Here is a 4,419-nt window from a genome sequence, read left to right on the forward strand (position 1 = left end):
GCAATTGTGGGTCCTTACCAGTAGTTATCGCCTGTCGTAAATTTTCCTCACTTTGGCAACGGCGTTAGAAGCATCTGCATTGCGAAAGCAGAGTTAAGTGAACTAGGATGTGATAAAAAAGGAACTAGTGAAACTACACAAGTCAGGAATATGCAGTAAAGTTAACATTTCAAGTTTCTTCTGTTTCAGCTTTTATATTGACCTTTGATACAACCCCAAGTTATACTATGGTTTTGGTACTTGAGACCTATCTAAGAAATAAACACAAGTTTGAAGTTTGAAAATGTTACATTTTCAAATTGTGACCGAAGAATGTAACTATGGGGGATAACACGTTATGTAAGGGATATATGCAAATTTCAACAGGATAAGAAGATATGTAGAAGTGTCTATAGATTAAGAGTTCGTTTTTTTAAAGGTAGTTTTTTCTCCATACTGTTTCCTGGTGGATATGTAAAAGTGGGATCCTTGAGGACTCAATACTCTGACCACCATTGTTTAATGGAGCCACTCAAAAAAAAAAAAAAAAAAAAAAAAAAAAAAAAAAAAAAAAATTTTTCCCAAAAAAAAAAAAAAAAAAAAAAAAAAACAACAACAACAAAAAACTTTTTTATACTTAACTTTGCTCCAAGCAACTTAGAGCCTTAATAATACAATACCAGTAGCACACGAAGCAAGTTGATTTCTAGAATTATTGACTACCATTAATTCTCTTTACCTAAGTGTTTATGTCAGAAAGTTAATTGCATGAGTATGAGGATATTTGGAGGAGTTTAGGGTCCCTTATTCTTCTCTGGTGGAAAACATGATCAACTGAGGAAAGCAAATCTTGGCATAAGTAACAAACGTTAGAGGCCCAGAGGAGGTTCCCCTATGTGCCCTCTGATGCTCAAATTAGTGATAGATATAACAATCTAAAGAGAGAATGCAGAATCTAGTCTAGGGTTTTATCAGGGGTATCTTAGTATGATGGAGTTGTTCACTATTTATAGAGGATTCGTTGGGGCACATTGGTAATCCGACCCGATCGGCGGAGTTGGCGTTCTGCCTCCACTTTACATGTGCCGGCAATTGATTGGGTAAATATAAAGTGGCGCCAACCTCACATTTAATGTGATAGCGACAAAATGACATCACTGCGGGCAATGTCCAAGGAATCATTGTGACACACTGACACCGACCATGCATTTAATGCGATGACCAATGGGCGGCGAAGCATGGACGCTGACTGGCCGTGCACTAAATACGAACGGCGTTGATGAGATTGATAGATCGCTCTCTCCTCTGGGATGTTCCCTAGTGGAGTCCGATCAAAAGATGCCTTTCATCTCGGACTCAAACTTCTAGAGAGGTCGGCTTGGTTGGTCGAGCTATGTTTATATTCGGGTCAGGCCTTTTGGTCATACGACTCGACCTGTTAATTTGACATGAGGCCAGCTTTTAAAGGTTCATTAAACTTAGTGATTTTGAGAATATAACACTAAGAACTCAATAGTTGTCTATGATTGCTGTTTTTTGCTATTTTAATCTTTTGATATCATACTAACTGGATTACTTACCCGGAGTCAATTCATTTCAACAAACCAAGGGGTAGAAAGAAATGTCAATGTTAGGGTAGAAAGAAATGTCAATGTTATCTCCTATCATTTGAGCATCTTGCTTAAAATCTGATGAAAATTCATCTTTTGCTGTTTTTCACTTGCAATTGAGCACTGGCAGTAGGTTATAAGTATGTTTCCCCCTCTTTTCAAACCAGTAGAACATATTACTTATTTCTGATTGTTTTTAACTCTTGTTTTTGTTGTGCAGTTCTGCCCAGAAGGCGGCTCTAATGATCTGCTGATCATAAAAGTGAGATTGGTTCATGACCAAGTGTACCTGCTATGCCTTCAGTGCGGTATTTTTCTGTTATTATTGTCATGCTCTCTTTTGTCGAGGTAAGATTCACAGAGGATAAACATGGAAATAACACTCAAGGGGTGCCTCGTATATGCTTTAGTAGGCAGCATGGCAACATTGCCAGTCTGAGAATTACGTTGTGTTTTTGATCCATTATATTCAGTATTGGTCTGTTGCAACTTGCACATGCCTTACATGTGCATACAAGCTCCTGAGCAGATATGTGCATTTATAAAATGATCCAACACAGCATTCTAGGGGAATTTCTCTTAATTCCTGTGGCTTATACTTAAAAAAGAGAGGGGAAAGCGGGCGGCCAAGTGATTAATTGATTGGGAGAGGCATGCACATGCAATTCCTTCCCCATCACAGAAGTAGAGATAGAAGATAAGGGTAGCACTTCCTATTAACATGCGGTTAGAGATGGAAATCACAACTGATGAATTCTTGAGAAAAAGCTAAACACAATCATGATTGAACTTCAAACTCAACAATTTGCATCCCTTTAGACAAGCATGTATTGGATTAAATATTCACACACATTACACATCTCGATGGACATTCCTTTCCGCATACAACTCGTTAAACTCGAACTAATTTTTCTTTCTCTGCTTGAATTGCCAGAACACTTTCGCAAAAGGTGTGCATGTGCGGGTGTGCAAGTGGCTCAACTCTCATGAAGGGAGAATGGTATGATAATTTATAAAATGCCTTAATATTTTAATATAATTCTAAAATGCTCAGAGGCTTTATTTTATTTCATACCTCTTTTGGTCTTGGTACTTTCTACTCCATCCTCACGGTCTCACCTGTAACTTGTCTTTTGTGATTCAGGTGCCATTGTATTCAGGCAGTAACCCTACTCTTAACTCCGGCCAAGCAATCACAAGCCTAGCCCAGGCTGTTCTCTTCCTTGCGTATATTTTCTCTGCATAGATGTATCCTTAGCCTTCAGTTTCTTCTAGGTCAATATCTCTTTCTCAAAATTTTCTACCTAGCAGACATTTTAGCTGTTCTCTGTTTCTAGGATTGTGTTGTTTTGTCATAAAATTTCCATTATAATGGCTGTGCTTATTTGCTACATGTACTACATTTTCAGCCTAACTCATGGGTTTTAAATGGTAAGGTTTGCTATATGATTGCATTTCTCTGGCATGCATCTCATCCTTTTGATGCATCTTCATTTTATCCGTCCTGATCTGTCCTGTACAAGATAACTTTTTATCAGTTTATCCATCTCTTGTCCATAAACTATGGTATTTGATCTTGTGAAGTTGTATTTCATAAACATTTCAGTCCATTTCCTCCTCCTCAGCCCTGTTGCTTCTCCACAAACCTCTCTTTGTATATTTAGTGGCATATTGGGAAATTACACCTAAGTAGGTTTAAGCACAACAAAATAAAAATAAAAAAAATAAAAAAAGACATCTCACAGTCTTAACCTGGCATGAAGCGGCTTATTGGCTCCTGAACATGCGTTTATTGGCGTCATTGTTTCTTAAATCACCTTTTACCGCTATTTTGCTGTTTCTCAGGAAGTTAATTTTCGTCATAGTAAATATTTTTAAAATTGTGATTCATACCCAACACTTTCTTTAGAAATGAGTGAACCTTATTCTTGTATCAGGTGATCCTGCTCATGTTGGGCGAAGCTTTGGATACAGGTTAGATATAAATGTAGACTCGCCATTGGGACCGCTCTGGCTAGAATATGCCTTGAACAACAAACACATCGGAGTTGGCCATTGCAAACTGAATCCATCTATTTGCTCTTCAACGAAGCAGCATAAACGAAGTTTGCTTATTGCCTCTTCTTTTGCCTTTTCTTAAGTTTTCTGGTTTATCCTTAATTTGATTTTGTCTTCAGAGTTCAGGAACCTTTTTCCCCATGAAATAGCTCGAAATGTCTGAATGGATAGTAATGTCAAAATACCGCGGGCCGAATTCCCTTGTTGGAGGCCCAGATGTTATCCTTAGTTTGGGTTTTGTTCTTTTTTGTTATGTGGATAAATTCAAGAGACCGTCCAGAGTGGTAATTGTCTCTATGCTCTCGTTTCTATTCGCTCATCCAAGTTGCAATTAATGGTCAGTCAAAATTATTCCTGTTCCAGCTGCAGCTTCTCAATCTCATTCAAATTGAAGTCGCGAGCGCGTGTATTTAATGAATGAAGAGTATCCTTCAGTTCCATCTCAATAGCAGATTCATGTGGTGGTGTGTACCCGCACATCAAAATAAGCAACAATAATAGATTCTGTATACGGTAATCTTGCTCGAAGTTCTCTAGTACACCAAAAGATTATCATTGAGGCATGACAAGTTAAGGCATCGTCCGCATGTTTGGCTGTTATCCTGGGTTTTCTATGCGTTCTGTGATTTATTGGAAGCATGGTTATATACAGGAAATTGTGAACGTACACGCTCAACTCTTTTGGTTTACATTTAGAAAAGCTGTTTCTCTGTTCTTTTTCCCTTCTTTCTTTAACTACATTTACATTAAATAAGTTCTTGGTTACACATTA

General features: G+C 37.8%; 1 long non-coding RNA gene across 3 annotated transcripts in view; it reads left to right on the plus strand.

Annotated features, from left to right (window-relative positions):
• The window catches only part of LOC109840944, a 22,184-nt gene extending 17,937 nt beyond the window's left edge, over nucleotides 1-4,247 (plus strand). The window contains exons 3-8 of one of the 3 annotated variants that reach the window (XR_002247096.1): nucleotides 1,810-1,897; nucleotides 2,524-2,589; nucleotides 2,734-2,864; nucleotides 3,527-3,694; nucleotides 3,767-3,931; nucleotides 4,011-4,247. This is a non-coding gene — a long non-coding RNA (uncharacterized LOC109840944). Of the gene's footprint in view, nucleotides 1-1,809; nucleotides 1,898-2,523; nucleotides 2,590-2,733; nucleotides 2,865-3,526; nucleotides 3,695-3,766 lie in introns of all 3 variants that reach the window. The other 2 variants (XR_002247095.1, XR_002247097.1) reach the window with 2 other exon arrangements.

This window comes from Asparagus officinalis, chromosome 5, assembly GCF_001876935.1.
Source record: "Asparagus officinalis chromosome 5, Aspof.V1, whole genome shotgun sequence".
NCBI lineage: Eukaryota > Viridiplantae > Streptophyta > Magnoliopsida > Asparagales > Asparagaceae > Asparagus > Asparagus officinalis.